Source organism: Hylobates moloch, unplaced genomic scaffold (assembly GCF_009828535.3).
Source record: "Hylobates moloch isolate HMO894 unplaced genomic scaffold, HMol_V3 SCAFFOLD_21, whole genome shotgun sequence".
In the NCBI taxonomy this organism is placed as follows: Eukaryota; Metazoa; Chordata; class Mammalia; order Primates; family Hylobatidae; genus Hylobates; species Hylobates moloch.
Window position 1 is genome coordinate 53949866 of NW_026652296.1, and position 17877 is coordinate 53967742.

The window sequence follows — 17877 nt, forward strand, 5'->3', positions numbered from 1 at the left end:
AGAGCAACAGTACCCAGCTGATAGTGTTGCTATAAGGATTAGATGAATTATTACACATAAAGAACCAAAAACATTACATAGTAATGTTATCAATAAATTTCAGTATTATTATTAATATATAATATTTCATTTACTTAAACTTGCAATGTTTTCAGTTGAAGTACCTGGGATTATGTGGTCTAAAGTTTTGCCAGTTTAGAAATAATGAGTTTTCATGTAAATGTGTTTATGCCACGTCTGTCCTTGCAACAGTGAAAATTGAATCAGACACATTTTAAATATAGAAAAATAATAAGCCTAGTTCAAATATTTTATAAATGGTAAAATCAAACTGAAAAAAATCTAATTATTTCCATCTGCACTTATTTCAGATATTATTTGTAATATATGCTTTAGATTTTTAAACTCTGATCAAATATTGCCAGACCTCACAAGAGCCTAAGTGCTGACCTTTAATTTTAAATGTGGTGTTTTTTTCACGTGTGTGGGAAGAATTGGGCAGAAAAATGAAATTTCAGCTCTTGTGGAGGGCAGTGGGGTCCACCAACTTTATTTTTACTGTTAAAATCTGTGTAAAAATAACATTATTATGACACAGTGAAATCCCCTACAATATGTTGAAATGACTAAGAAAAGAAAATAAAAGTAGGAAAACTTTAAGTGGGTTTGATTTTGGAAGCCAAATATTTATAGAAAAATGTAATGAAACTTGCTTATTACTTTTACTTTCAACATTTTGCTACGTCAAATGTTTATCTTTCAAAGACCTGGTTTAGAACACACACCTACACACACATGCACACATACACACACAGATAGGGTATTTCTTCTCTCTGCGTTTCATGATTTTAACATTTCCCTTTCCTGGTCCTGGGGAGGATATTAGGAGGGATAAGCCCTGACATTAAAACAAACACATAAATAAACTACCAATGGGACAAATAGCACCTCGTTTCTTTAAGGATTTAACCTAACCAAAATTGGGCTTCCCTGGGGTCCGCTTTGCTCTGTTAGACCCGTTCAGCAGGAAATGGCACAGGCTGAAACTTCGGAGTATCCCACACTAACTGAGGATTGCTGATGTTGGGCCCAAAAGAAGAACAGTTAGGAAATGAAATTCCCCACAGCCCCCGGTAGCCAGACTCCTTGAACATTGTCCCTAAACCATTAAAGTTACTGTGGCGAGGGTGTCGTGCCTTGTCCAGTAGTGCTGAGCTGCTCTGTTTGATGCATGAGCACCTATAGGCAGAGTTTGTCTACCTAAGGCTTAACCCATGGCATTCAAAGAATGGTGTTCATATTTAAGTAGTAAAAACACCCACCAGTTATTACTGACTAATCTCACCCAATGAGCTGAAATAGTGCCTGGTGCTTGGGAGTAGGGTGTTAAAGCAGCCGTGGTGCGAAAGCCAGGACTTACATAATTACTATCTACCGCTTTCCCGAAGACGCTTGTTCTCAAGTAAGCTATATCCTCGGTCATCAGCAGATGGCGCTGTTCCCTGAGGCTCAGAGCTCTTCAAATCGGCCTGTCTCAACATTGAATTGTACTTCACAAGGCTTAGAGGATAGGAGGCTAGAAATCACTTTCTCACTGCCTAGAGTTATTTGCCATGAAGAATTCACCAGGCAGTCTGGTTAACAGAAAGCAGAGAAGTCCTGATAAAGCTATGCTATGGAAAGTTTATCTTGTTGAAACTGGCTCTTTGGCCCTATGTTTTTAATATTGTTCTAAAATATAAATTTTGCTTTTCAGCCAGACTATTTCATGCAGTCTTGCGTGACCGCCACTGAGAAGGCAAACCAAACTTATTCTTCCGAGAAGGTCTGAGATGAACAGACTTCTGGTGTAACACACACATCAGTACTGACCCTTCTTGCTAATGGAAGAATAGAGTTTGGGGGATTTTTAACCACTTATTCCACAATATGAGGCAGGATGTGATCCAACTTCCCATCAGAAAACACTTGGGGAGGTATTTTTAAATGACAGATTTCCAAGCCTTACCTCAAACCTGCTACCTCCAAAACTCTAGGGGTGTGACTCTGGAAACTGTTTGGTTTTTGTTTGTTTGTTTAATCTCTTCAAATAGATTCTGATGCAGCTGGGCCATTATTTGACAGATTGAGAACGTCCAAACTATATAACCTGTCCCAATAATATATTGAAGGATTCTATGATTTAAAAAACCATGCAAGAAGCATGAATGCTTTAGTTTTCAGAGACTCAAAAGACAGTATTATTCCTGGGACTACCTCATGACAACTTGCTTTTATGAGCGAGAATGAATGTTCATGCTGCAAAGCCATTTATCTCAATAAAGTCAAGGAAGTTTTTAGTTTTCACAAAAGAAATCTGGGAGTAAAAAACTATAATGCTGAGTTATTCTTTTCTATGTGTTCTTTGAGCTTTCCATTCAATATTTGTTGATAATCAACTATATGTTAAGCATTCAAATAATGAGATCAAGCCTCCACCCTCAAAGAGAATACGTAGGGCAGATTGAACAGGAAAAGGTAAGCAACACTAGAAAGAAGAAGCTATAATACAGGACAGACATAATCAAATGTAATAAAGAAACACGACAAGAAAATGAAGATTAGAAAATAATGATGAATGCACATGTAGGGCAATTTTGGTTTCTTCCTAGCAGAGGTGACATGTTTTTAAGAAGAAATTATGAGTAGGATGCCATTTGCTTTAAAAAAAATCATTCTGAATGAGTACCATTTTCCTTAGAAGAGCCATAAAAAGTAGCTCTTGGACTACTAGGAACTTTAGATAAGCCCCTCTCAGTGCTATGGCCAGCTTCTCCACTCTCTTTGGCCCACCAGCTCCTCATCTACCATCCTACCTGTGAACCTTTTCTAGAAAGAAGAAATGTGCCAAAATTCAGACTTCCTGGCTTTCTTACATACTTCCGATTTTGTGAGGACTTAAAATACTGCTTTTAATAGGAGGAACCACAATAGGCCAGTTTTAGTTACCTATTTTCATGTAATAGAATATAACAATTATGTATTTATTAACATTTGAGTGTGACAGGTCATTCTAAATCTATGAATAATTTAACAAAATGGGCCCTGCACATGTACTGTCAGTTGCTGGAATTGCACTAAGTTTGGAAATGTTCCTTCACTTTTTCCAGGGTCTGGCCTACCTCTGATGATGTTTATGCTCTTTATCATTTTGTGAATTGGGTCTTTCCTTTTTTCCTTTTAATACATGAGCCAGGATGTTACAGATTAATCTCTTAGAGGACTTGTTCTTCTAGATTATGAAACACTTAACATTAAGTTTTATTTTGGATTGCCACTCCAACACAATTAGAGGAAAAGAACTACATGAGAATGTCAAACTCTAACTGGTAACGTTGTTTACCAGACGGTATGTTAAAAATCATGGATCCATTATAAAGACAGACTGGATTTGAATAATTGAGTAGATGTATGGACGATGGTGAGAACTAGGTTTCTCACTGTTAGGGTAGAAGGTTGTATACAACCCAGGTGAAGAGAAGGCTAATACGATCCAGGTGGCACTGGGTTAGTGTTGGCGACATTCCTACGAACTCATGTTTACCTTAATATAGACAAAGATGGATATAAATATAAATATGTATAGATGGCCAAGCGTGGTGGCTCCCATCTGTAATCCCCACAATTTGTGAAGCCGAGGCATGTGGATCTCTTGAGCCCAGGAGTTTGAGACCAGCCTGAGAAACACAGGGGAGAACCTGTCTCTACAAAAAAAAAAAAAAAAAAAAAAACCAGCCAGGTGTGGTGGCACACATCTGTGGTCCCAGCTACTCAGGAGGCAGAGGTGGGAAAATTGCTTGAGGCTGCAGTGAGCTGTGATTGCACCATTAAATACACACACACACGCATATGTGGAAAGGAAGGAAATATGTGTATTAATCCATGAATATACACTTATCTGCACACATACACACACACACACACACACACACACACAGTGTGTGTCCAATGAGAGAGCCTAGAAATAAATGATACCCCAGAAGCAGCAAACACACCTGTCCCCCGATATTAGTTTTGAATACAATTTTCCAAGAAAAGGAATCAGGGGACTTTTTAGAGAAATGAATGATTATACAGAAGAAATGAATCATTTAGACAGAGCTAAATGAGCATATCAAACCACCTGCAAGTCCCTTATGACATTACGAAAGCAACCTCAATATAGTATAGTAGTTCCCAAATGTCAGCAGGCCTCAGAATCACTTAGAGGGCTTGTGAAAACCATTCTTCTCTCCCCATTTCTGACTAAGTAGGTTTGGAGATGGAATCTGAGAATTTACATTTCTAATGAGCTTCCAAGTGAAGATGACACTGCTTGTTCAGGGATCATACTTTAAGCATTACTGCCTTTCCAGAATCGTAACGAGATATTGTGAATTACTAAAATAAATACCATCTTCCACTTACATGTTTCTGCCCTGCTTCACATGGTCTAAGTTCTTTCAAAAAGCTAGCTAGAAAGCAGATTTAGAAAATAAATGTTGAGAGACAGTGTGACTAGGAAGGATTCAGTGAGGTAGTTTAATATTTCATACTCTCATTTATTTATTTTTTATCCATTCAATCACTCATTTATCCAACATGGGCTATGTTCCAATTGGGGGTTATAGATATATAGTGAAGGGTGCACCTAACTCAGCAAGAGGTGAATAGGAAAGACTTTAGAAAAGAAATTGATTTAAACTGAATTTTAGTTGGCAAGAAAGACAGCCAGACAGATCATGGGCTGAGGAGGGGGAAGAGTGACCGGGCAAAGGGAGAGGTTTGTGCAAATTCACAAAGCAAGAGAGAACATCGGCATAGCTGAATAACTGCAAGGAATTAACTAGATGAACAAAATACGCCAGGGCTGTACCCAAAACTCGGCTCTGAATTAGGATTTCCCTTGTCAACTAATTTGGCTTTTAGGTGGTCCCACTTAAACATCTCTCTTGTCTTCACCTATCTATCTAAATCCTGTTTTTCTTTATGGACTGAATTTAATCTTATCTAATCCAGAGTTCTTTAATAGTGGCTCAACCTAAAGTAATCTGTTGTTTTTGCTGCTGTGTCCAAGAACTAAACAGTTCCCATTTCCTGTCATAACAGGCTAGTTCATGATTGTTTGTGTTCATGTGCTATTTCCCATAATTCTTTGCACCTCCCAATCTCCCATAGTACTCCAGTCCAATGTCTTTAACTTGGGAATAGCCAAAGATATTTGTTAATTTACCCCAATTTATCACTCTTATATTAGAAAACTGATAGAATTTATTCCAATAATGTTGTTTCACATATAAATAAAGGACATCAAATCAATTATACAAGCACAATGACCATACATTCATGATTGTAGGTTTGAATATTGTGACAGTATGTCGTAAATTTTAAGACAGTGTTCATTCTTGCATTTCTGGTTATTATAGCCTTCACATTCCTAAGTATCAAAATACTGAAAACAGTAGACCTAATTCATTTTCATTGAATAGAATTGATTATCTATGTTAAAAAAAAATCCTCAGTTATAGGAATATGAAAAAGAACAGTCTTAAAATCTACTTGAAAATAAGGAAACTTAACCAATTCTAAAACAGCAGGTATTAAGAATTCTAGGAAATTGAGAAAAAAATTTAAAGTGGTGAAAAATAAGAGAAGTACAAGATATGGTAGGGAGGAAAAGACAGGGCCAAAAGAGACTAGCAATTGATTAACATTTAAATAAAATGTGATATATGCATACAATGTGATATATTATTTTGCAATAAAAACTAGCAAAATACTTATACATGCTATAACATAAATGAACCTTAAAAACATTATGCTGAATGAAAGAAGACCATGTATTCAAAGATTCCATTTATATGAAATGCCAGCAATAGGAAAATCTATAGAGACATAAAATAAATTAATGGATGACTATGCCTAGGGATGAGATGAGGTTGAGGCCTAAAGGAAGTAGAGCTTCTGATGAGGGAACGGTTGACACCTAAAGGACATACAGCTTCTTCCGAGGCTGATAAGACTGTTCTAAAATTGATTATAGCTGCACAGTTTTGTGAATATACTAAAACCCACTGATTTTTTACACTGTAATGGGTGAAATGCATGATATGTGAATTACATATAATTAAGCCTTTACAAATTAAAAATAAAGAAAATTAGCAAGATAGTTTTGAGCCTTATTTTAAAAGATTATTAATGTTAGACCAAAAACTTTACCCATTAGAGACTGAACATAAAAAGGAGTGTCATCTGCAGATGTAAGTTGTAGAAAGATAATGCTGGTGGCAGTGTGCTACATGAAGTAGAGATGGGTAACAGGACATGATGACGCTGATGAAGACCAATTGAATCAGGGCTTGGATGGCTGGGGCAAAAATGTGGTCGTGGCATAATGGGCATTGGGAAGTAAAATTGACAAGACTTTTATTGAATATGGGGTGACAAAGACTGGTGGGGAGGGAAATTTGAAGAGTCAATTTCATGTGGTAAATGGTGGTTTTTAATAGATCAATATAGGTGATTTGAAGAGAGGAGTGAAAAAAGTAAAAAAATTAATAGTCAACTTTTGATAAACTGAGTTTGCAATTTTATAAATATATTCATGTCAAAATGTCCAAATGGCTATTGAAACTGGCTCCATGGAAAAGAAAGGCCAAAACCATTAAACACTATGTGGAAAAACCAAGACATTGAAGATTTCCAGAGAGTTCTAATATTTGAGATTGTTACAGGTGAAGAATTATATTGACAGGCAGGGCATGGTGGCTCACGCCTATAATCCCAGCACTTTGTGAGGCCGAGGTGGGTGGATCGCTTGATGCCAAGAGTTCAAAACCATCCTGGGGAACATGGAAAACCCCGTCTCTACAAAAAAATACAAAAATCAGCTAGGTGTGGTGGTATGTGCCTGTGGTCCCAGCTACTCTGGAGGCTGAGGCACGAGAATCACTTGAACCTGGGAGGAAGGGATTGCAGTGAGCCGAGATCACACCACTGCACTCCAGCCTGGGTGACAGAGCAAGGCTCTGTCAAAAAAAAAATTGACAATGAATTTACAATCAATATTTTTAAAAGGAGGAAAATAAAAGCCAAGGGAAGTGGAATTCAAGAGAGAAAGAAAGATGATCGGCAGCATAGTCAAGAAGAATGTTCTGTAAAGCAGCTGGCAAGTTCTTGGAAGGGAAATTCAACAGCATTCTGTGGATGAGGGCAAAACAGCAAGGAGAAATGGAAAAGGGGATGAAGTACAGGTATTGTTTACTGTTTGAGGAACATATGGTTTATACAGAAGCACACAAGGAACAGAGCCAAGGGAACATAGCACTAGAACACAAGAAAGACTACTTAGGGGCATGTCAAAATCAGTTTTGATTTATTCCAGCTTTGGAACCCAGGTAAAACAGAACAAGGGCCTCTAAAATTTTTTCAATAATCTCTATCTTTCCTCACTTCACTGCCATGGATATTTTATCTATAAATTTATCTAAATGACTCTTGTAAAAATTTGCATTATCAACTGTATTGAATTTTCAAAGAAAAAAGTTTTCATAATTAAAATTCATTCTCTTATTATACTAAATGGACTAAATTTAAGCATCAAAGCATTCAATTCATTCAAAAATTTTTACTCTGTGCCTACTATATGCTAAGTGTAACACTAGTTGCTGGGACTATGATGAACAAAACCTGAAACCTGACGCGACTGTACATCATGAATTAACAGTCCACTGCTGGTTATAGGCATTAATAAAATAATCACAAACATAGAATTAGTATGGTATGTATTACTTCTAATATTCCATATTATAGTAAATAGTTTGTTTTTATTTATCCAATGTCCCGTACTTTATACTTTTTAGTTCTTTACTGTTTTGGGGGAATGGTGGCTTACCTCATTGAATTCTCATACCGGTAAGGTGTAACACTGTAATCTCAAATGATTTAGCAAGAGTCACACAACCATAAAGTTTTAAAGCCAGGTCTAAAGATTGGTCATGTGTCTTGTGGAATTTTGATATCTACCTATTCACATGTCTTTGAATACTGAAAAACATTTCTATGTGATTCATGTAAAGCCTTATAGAAAACAAGAAAAATGTGATATATACAGTAGGAAGGAATTTCCTATGTTTTCTTGGCACTGAAACTTTCCTGGAATGGTTTTTGGAAATACATTATTAAAATGCACACTGCTGATGAAAAGCATTAAAATGATACATCCAGATCCTTAAGGTACAGGTTTTATTTGAAGAATTAAATAAAAAACCTAGAGAGGCAAACAAAATCCTGAAGCTTCCTCTTTAAAAAAAAAATGTTTTGATAAGCATTTCTAAACTTTATCAGCATAAGAGCTACAGGTCATAGACATAATGAGTTGAGGTGATGATAAAAATCAGGGTGATAAGAATAGGCAGTGAATCGCAGAGGTTAGATCAGATTTGAAGAACTTGTGAAGGTGTTGATACTCAGCTCAGTAGAGATGGCTTTAAGTTCCAGGGACAAAGCCCAGTTGCCAGGAGACAAGCTCACACAAGGAAACTTGTTAAGAAAGCCCAGGAATAATATCTGTACAGCTGGCATCAGACCAGGAAAAGAAATTGAATAATGTACATCAGTATCCAGTACTTCCATGATTTCAGCTGTGATGTCTTTGCAAATAACTTTCCATCTTTGTCTCCAGCCTTCATCTAGCTCTTGATTTCAAGATTCAAACTCCCATCCTCACTAGATGACTTTCTAATCTCAAACTCAACTGGACTCACCATTTTCTCTCTCAAGCCTGCTTCTAGCTGAAGTTCCTCAAATTAATTACAACATCTCTCAAGCCATTCAAGCTTGAAGACTTAGAATCCTCTCTGGCTCCTCTTCCTCCCTTCTTGGCTACAGTTAGTGCCAGATCCTCTTGATTCTACTTCCATTGACTCCAAGACGCACAACCTCCTTTCCATAAGCATGGTCATTGTCTTGGTTAGGGCCATACTACCTCTTACCTAAATTAATGTGATGAACTCTTCAATGGTTAGCCTCTCCCTTTAGCTTTTCCTTCTAATTTACTTTATCAACTATTTCAAATTTAATCTTGATAAAGGTTACATTTATTCATACATCTGAGCAAAACTCTAAGTACCCCTGTTGCATATAAAATAAAGCCCAAACCAGTAGCTTAGCAACCAAGAACATCCATCCTTTGACCTCAATGATTTTTCCAAAATTATCCCCTAACCCCTCTCCAGTTCAAACAATATTGCTTACTTGCTATTTGCTATGTTAAATTTTGCTTTCTCATGTTACCTTTTTATGGTGTTACTTCTGCTTATAATGTCCTCCATCCAATGAATTTCTCTGTATCAAAACTCTACCCATTTTTAAATTCTGTTTTTATAAAGTCTTCCAAAACATGGAGGTTAAGCCATATTGTCCAAACTCTTATACCTTCTTTTACTCAAATTCTCATAATGCTTTTTTTCCCCCTTTTTTTTATCATTATACTTTAAGTTCTAGGGTACATGTGCACAACATGCAGGTTTGTTACATATGTATACATGTGCCATGTTGGTGTGCTGCACCCTTTAACTCATCATTTACATTAGGTATCTCTCCTAATGCTATCCCTCCCCACTCCCCCCACCCCACGACCAGCTCCGGTGTGTGATGTTCCTCTTCCTGTGTCCAAGTGTTCTCATTGCTCAACTCTCACCTATGAGTGAGAACATGCGGTGTTTGATTTTCTGTTCTTGTGATAGTTTGCTGAGAATGATGGTTTCCAGCTTCATCCATGTCCCTGCAAAGGACATGAACTCATCATTTTTTATGGCTGCATAGTATTCCATGGTGTATATGTGCCACATTTTCTTAATCCAGTCTATCATTGATGGACATATGGGTTGGTTCCAGGTCTTTGCTATTGTGAATAGTGCCACAATAAACATACGTGTGCATGTGTCTTTATAGCAGCATGATTTATAATCCTTTGGGTACATACCCAGTAATGGGATGGCTGGGTCCAATGGTATTTCTAGTTCTAGATCCTTGAGGAGTCACCACACTGTCTTCAACAATGGTTGAACTAGTTCACACTAACAGTGTAAAAGTGTTCCTATTTCTCCACATCCTCTCCAGCACCTGTTGTTTCCTGACTTTTTAATGATTGCCATTCTAACTGATGTGAGATGGTATCTCATTGTGGTTTTGATTTGCATTTCTCTGATGGCCAGTGGTGATGAGCATTTTTTCATGTGTCTTTTGGCTGCATAAATATCTTCTTTTGAGAAGTATCTGTTCATATCCTTCGCCCACTTTTTGATGGGGTTGTTTGATTTTTTTCTTGTAAATTTGTTTGAGTTCTTTGTAGATTCTAGATATTAGCCCTTTGTCAGATGTATAGATTGTAAAAATTTTCTCCCATTTTGTGGGTTGCCTGTTCACTCTGATGGTGGTTTCTTTTGCAGTGCAGAAGCTCTTTAGTTTAATTAGATCCCATTTGTCAATTTTGGCTTTTGTTACCCTTGCTTTTGGTGTTTAAGTCATGAAGTCCTTGCCCATGCCTATGTCCTGAATAGTATTGCCTAGGTTTTCTTCTAGGATTTTTATGGTTTTAGGTCTAATGTGTAAGTCTTTAATCCATCTTGAATTAATTTTTGTATAAGGTGTAAGGAAAGGATCCAGTTTCAGCTTTCTACATATGGCTAGCCAGTTTTCCCAGCACCATTTATTAAACAAGAAATCCTTTCCCCATTTCTTGTTTTTGTCAGGTTTGTCAAAGATCAGATAGTTGTAGACGTGTGGTATTATTTCTGAGGGCTCTGTTCTGTTCCATTGGTCTATATCTCTGTTTTGGTGCCAGTACCATGCTGTTTTGCTTACCATAGCCTTGTAGTATAGTTTGAAGTCAGGTAGCATGATGGCTCTAGCTTTGTTCTTTTGACTTAGGATTGTCTTGGCAATGCAGGCTCTTTTTTGGTTCCATATGAACTGTAAAATAGTTTTTTCCAATTTTGTGAAGAAAGTCATTGGTAGCTTGATGGGGATGGCATTGAATCTATAAATTACCTTGGGCGGTATGGCCATTTTCACAATATTGATTCTTCCTATCCATGAGCATGGAGTGTTCTTCCATTTGTTTGTGTCCTCTTTTATTTCATTGAGCAATGGTTTGTAGTTCTCCTTGAAGAGGTCCTTCACATCCCTTGTAAGTTGGATTCCTAGGTATTTTATTGTCTTTGAAACAATTGTGAATGGGAGTTCACTCAAGATTTGGCTCTCTGTTTGTCTGTTATGCTTATCTTTTTATACAAATGATTTTAGTATGTGTCTGGAGTCCCACCTGAAATTTACTATTCACAAGGGTACAACTGGTTCTTATCAAACTTAGAAAGGTACAAAGCACCTATTGAAGTGTGCCATGTGAGACAGGGCATTGGTATTCTGAACAACTGAACACTTCACAGATTCAAATACCAAATTCTGTAGGAGCTACACAGCATGTTCCAGGTCACAACAGCTGTGAGAAGAGAGCCTTAATTCCAAGTCTCCTGAATTGTCCCTCACAGCTTTGCCTTACACCAGCTGCCTCAAGTTGACCCACAGGTTTCAGCCCATCCCATGGGTCTCTTTTTACTTTTCAACCAATGAGAAAATGTGTTTTCTCCTAGACTCTGGTGAAAAACACAAACGCATGTTCTTTTTCTGTTTCACATAATGATGTTTTCTGCCCTCTAGGATCTCAATTCCACTGAAAACAACACTACTGCTGTTTTCCTTGGACATCATCATGAAGTTTAGCTGAACTCCTTCTAACCCCTTGGATCTGGGACCTTGGGCTGCAAGTCACTTGTGCTTCCCAGTTGCCTCACAAGTACTTTCTGGTTTCAACCCAGTTGGAAATATTGAGACAAGAGTCTCTCTCAGAGGGTAGTGTTTGATCACTTTTACTTTTTTAAGTTAGAGGGAAGCAAAGCCTCTAAAAACAAATAAACAACAGTTAATCAAGTTTTTGATCCTCCTCAAAAGCTTGAACTCAGTTCCAGTTTGAGGCAAAAATTTAGGTCAGTTCTCATTTTATTTATTTGTTTCAAATTTTTCAAGGGAGCACTTCACCTAGGACGCCCCAGGGCACAAACACAGTAACACACACATAAACACACACACACACACAAGCACGCATACATACAATTACCATGTTATTTTCAAATTAATCCACATCTCCATAAAAGCACTGCAAAAAACTAAAAATAGCAACAATAATAACAAAGCAACTCCAAAACAAACATTTTATCAGCTTATCTTGCAGAGGGACTTGCCCCAGTTACTTCTGTAGTATGGCTTGAATGATGATACTAAAATTTTCCCCTACCCTGAAATATCCATAAAATCATCCTACCCTCTTATGTGAAACTCTTACCACAGGAAATTAAGTTCTTTAAATGAAAACATTAATCTCAAAAAAAATCCTTTAATGTCCTAGGAGAGGTATCATTAAGCCATTGACACCTCATTGTGAATTAGTTTATATGAGATTAGTGAGTGAGTCACTCTCAAGAACTGGAGGAACTCCCCACAAGTTTAGACACTTGCTCACTATCCCCCAAACCCTTCCTTCTACCACTTTGCCCAATCTACATTTATTCACTGTTGTTTACTTATCAAGAACCCAACAACTGCAACTATCTGGAATTTATTTAACAGTTGAGGCTTAGCTCAAAGTTCACTTCTTTCATAAGTAGCACCAGGATGAAGTGGCTACAAGGTGCCAAGTGTTTTACAGTGCATTGTTCGTTTATTTTTTTTTTTTTATGAGTATCGTATGAGAGAAAGAGATGATGGGAGGCTGTACATTTGTGGGGCAGGGAATATATGGGAAATCTCTGTACCTTTTGTCAGTTTCATTGTGAATCCTAATGTTCTCCAAAAGCTAAGTCTATTTTGAAAAGTCATATGTCACACAAATTCCTGGTCCCAGAGAGAACAGCTTATTGAGGTTCTAAAAGATGCAAAAGCCTTGGTCAAGTTATTTGTTGCCTTACCTCCCAGAATCTGTCCCCTCTCCCTCTAAGGATGAGACTCCTTTTTATGACTGAATATAAGAAGATCCACCAGTGGTGAAGAAGGGAAATGATGAGCTTTTCCTCAACCATCAAGAGAGTAAAGGGCTGTAGAATGATTGATAAAAATTGAAACAAATAGACAGTAATTTTTAAACATTAAAACATGTCAGCAGTGTAAGCTGCTACTAGAATCAATAATGGTGGTTGCTATATCTGGGCAGGTCAAACATACTGTTTATTGCCTAAGAGAGGGAGAGAGTTAAAGAGAGACTGAGGGAGGAAGGATACAGAACCAAAAGTCTACACAGGAAATTAAGTGTGTGCTAAACATTAAATACTTCTCATGCCAAACTATTGCCTAAAGCCACTTCAGCCATTAATGGGCACCTCGTTGCACAACTCCCAGCTGCCATTTATATAGACTCCTATTTAGATAGTCTGGTTGCTGTCCCATGGAAGTCATAGTTTCCTCTCCAGCCATACCATATCCAAACTTTGGAAACACAGCAACAGAAAACTACCTGAAACCTGAGATGTGGTCTTTCTTCTAACCTATATGAAAATAGATGGTTACCAAAAGCAAAACAAAACAAAAAATCACATTACTCCAAAATATTGACTTTCAAAAATATCCCTAATGCAAACCTGGAAATTGAAGAAGATGATCAGTAAGTGAGACAACCAAGAAATGATGATGATCAAACCAACTTTAAAGAAGCTTCAGCTAGGTGCAGTGGCTCAGGCCTGTAATCCCAGCACTTTGGGAGGCTGAGGCAGGCAGATCACAAGGTCAGGAGTTCAAAACCAGCCTGGTCAATATGGTGAAACCTCATCTCTACTAAAAATACAAAAATTGGCCAGGCACGGTGGCACGCGCCTGTAGTCCCAGCTACTCAGGAAGCTGAGGCAGAAGAATCCCTTGAACCCAGGAGGCGGAGGTTGCAGCGAGCCAAGATCATGCCACTGCACTCCAGCCTGGGCTACAGAGCAAGACTCTGTCTCAAAAAAAAAAAAAAAAAAAAAAAAAAAAGAAGCCTCTTCCATCTATGGTGTTTGAGAGTCAATCCAGAGTAGTTAGTTCATCATGAAACTAATGAAGCTTAACCTTTAGGGCCTCTACTTGTGTAACTCCTTTCAAGGTTCCAAAGAGGGATCTAATGAACTCAGAAGTTTATATGTGCTTTTTAAAATTTTTCAAAAGTAGGATATTTAATCAAAATTGATTTAGTATCACTTTCATTTCAATTTTCTTTTACCCTTATAGATAAGGAACTTTTCTCATTTATTTTTCTATTGTGTAATATTTAAGACATTCCAAAAATATGTAAAATGTATATTATGAAATATGCTAAATGAAGGGGTTTTTTTTGCTTTTTTGTTTTAAGCAATGAAATCTACATGCTATAATTAATGCATGTAGGATCAAAGCATTTGACTTTTGGTCTTGTCTTTGCCTCTTTTTTTCCCCCTTTGGGAAACTTAATTAGTGTAAGTTTCAGTTTTTTTTCTACAATAGCATCCTCAGCCTGCTCTACTTCCTGGGAGATGTGAGGTGAAAAAATGTGTGGGAAAAAAACAACAACAGTGTCAGCTATTTTTGGCAGGGTAGAATATATATTTTTTTTTATCCTATGCGTTTTTTCTTCTTTAAATCTACTGGGAAAAGGTGTTTTTGTAAAAATAGATATTTTGCTCTAAGAAGCAATCATATTAGCAAGAGAAGATTTATTGGCCTAATAGATAATTCAGTCTTCAGATGTTGAAAGACTTGTTTCTATTTCCTTGGAGGATCATAAAGACACAATACTGGTCCTATAAAGTAGACTTAGGAAGAGTGATGCCCATGGCCATGACCTCACAATATTCCACCAGATGGAGCCAGAGATTGAGGAGATTACTGTAAAAACAGGCAAGAGAAAGACTGCTACTCATCCAAGGATAATCCTATTTGGACTGAAAAACAAGCTGGAGTTTAGTGGGGGTTCATGTTTACCAGTAGACTGTTTTACTTCTGGTTATGAATAATATTTGGACATTTTCCCATATATCACAAGGTAGAAGTAAAGTCATGTACTACACAGATAATTGGGAAAGCATTTTCTAAACTACAAAGTATTCTACAAATATTGCTATTACTATTGTAATATTCTGAGGGATAGTACTTAGTAGCACTGTTTCTGAAAAACAACAAACTTACAAATAATTCTGTCATCATTTATTGGACATAAACCAAAAGAGATGAAGATTCAGAAAGCAATGATATAATTCTTATTTTTATAGAACTCACATTTCATGTGGGCTTATAAAACATGGCCATGTAACCCAAATAAATGAGGGTATGCCAAATGGCTCAGCCACTTCTTAGGGTCTCATTTATAGAAACACAGAATACTAGTCAAATGTAATTTAAATCTCCCTTATAGGATTGAGGATATACCTTTTACTGCTGACCAAAGGACTTAAGAAAAAAACCCTAGCTTATATTTTTCCACAATACCCTTAGCCCTGAGAAGCTCTGGTGTTTCATTTTCTCAGCATTTCTCAACTATCTTTGAATTTTCCCCTTGATACTCTTGATATTCATGAATAGCAGAGAGTGTGTGCTATTCATGCTGGGCCACTCTAGAATAGCCATAAATTTAACTATTTATAAGCTATAACTTGAATCCACTCTTTAATGCATTTAGAGAGAAATCCATAGCCTCATCTGAGATGTCTAGTTCTTTTCTCTCTGACTGCTTCCTCCACCCCAACCCCCAAATGATATCCACTAGAGAATTTCTAGTAAATACAATTATGATTTTATTAAACTGCTAACAGGCTGGACTTGTATAATAAAGAACATTCATAAAATGAATCTGCTTTTATTACATTTTTGCCGTTATTCTTAGTGTCAGTACCATAAATGTTACCAATTAGTTCTTTATGAGATATTGATTGTAGATAGAAACTAGATAAGAATTCTGCCACGGAAAATGAAACTTTGAAAAGTTGTTGAACCAAAGGGCTACCAATGGATGATCCACACCTAGACAGAGACGCCCAGTAGATAAACTTTAGTAACTTTAGAGGCTTCTAAAGTGGCTTGGTAATGCTGTCTCCTCAACATTTAACAAAGAACAAAGTCACTATAAGACATTTTATTAACTTGAAGTTTGGAGCACGTAATTTCTAGGTTTCCCATCAAAGCTTCTTTTCTATGTCCAATGAATAGAAAAATCCCTCAAATGGTTAAACAATTGGCCTGGGATCTGGGTGTAGCTTAAATCAGTTAGATTTGAAATGTGAGGATTATAAGGAGGCTAAATTCACCCATGGAGAAAACAGACATGACCTTTTTCTGAGCTGAGCTTCTCTAACATGCCCCATGAATAAATGTGAAAGTCACTTCCTTTCTTGGATTGCATTTTCCATGTTCCTTACTGATCCCTATGGAATATGGACCAAAGCACCTCCACCACCTCCACCACCAGTTTCTCAGTATCTCCTGTCTTTCTCAACAAGAAAGAATTTCAACATCCAAAATAGAATCCCTTTCAAATGGCAATTATCTTTACATTCCTGTTATCTAGTAGTATGTTTATTGGTTATGAAATAGTGAGTAATAAAAAAGGGATTTTTAAAAATACAATGAACCCACATAGCGACAATCTATCCCGAACCGTCTGGCTTTCTCTTGAACAATGTAAGTTACTTCAGCAAAATGACTGATACAGTGCCTTTCCTAGACAACTAAAATCATCAGTCTTGCTGTGCTGTGGCTATGGTGTTTTAGGTACCTGTATGGTTCAGGTTAATTTGTAATTGAAAAGCTTATCTGACTTATATACCCATCTTCTCTATATTTCCTTTATCTTCAGTTCTACCACCTAAATTTCTGAAGTCTAAGATATAGACCAGGAAAAAAAAAAAACTTACTGCAGATAAAGATAGAGAAAAAACAAATAAATAAAATAAAGCAGCTTATAATCTCTTTTACGGGACATTTATTTTTTTGTTTGTTTTTTATTTTTTAGAAAATGAGCACACTTACACTTCTAGAAAGACTCTTTTTCCTTTCCTTTACCTATCTTCACTGTAGGAGAAATTTTTTATCCTCTTTTCAGAATAAAAAAGGTATCTTTACCACTAAAAGTAAACTGCTTTTTAAAAAATCTTTTATCATGATTCTGTCATGAGAGTTTTGAATAGTTCAGTGCTTTAAAGGACTTCCCTAGTTTTGTAATAGATCAATGTGGCAAAAACTGAAATGCCTTAAAAAAGCAAAACTTGGATTGGAATAATTTAAAAGCACCATATTCTTTTATATCCTGTAGGAAATAATTTGGCATAAATTAAAACAGGCTGGAAATTGGCTTATGATCTACATTTATTTTTGCCCTCTTTTTCAAATATTTATATCTATTCTAAATCTATTAGCTATACATGTATATAATCTCTGTATCTGTGGATTTATATACATCCACATAGATATACATAGGTATATACATACATATATTGAATTTTAAAATCCTTATAAAAACAAGTTTTCTTTTTTCTAGAAATTTTCCTTGGGTTTGCTCATGACTTTCCAATCCAGAATTATGTAAATAAATTATATCATACAAGGCAATATGTTCAAGGAGTTACTACATTAAGTAAGCAAACGTCATATAAAACCCGCATAAACAGAGTCCCTCATTCAGGTTCCTTTGAAACATGTTTATTCTTGGGAACTCATTCACTCTTCAAACTTTCTTACCTTTAAACTGCTTCCAAGCTCAAAGAGCCCCGGAAAGTATTCGTGTGCCTGAAGCTATACCACCCTGAGAGG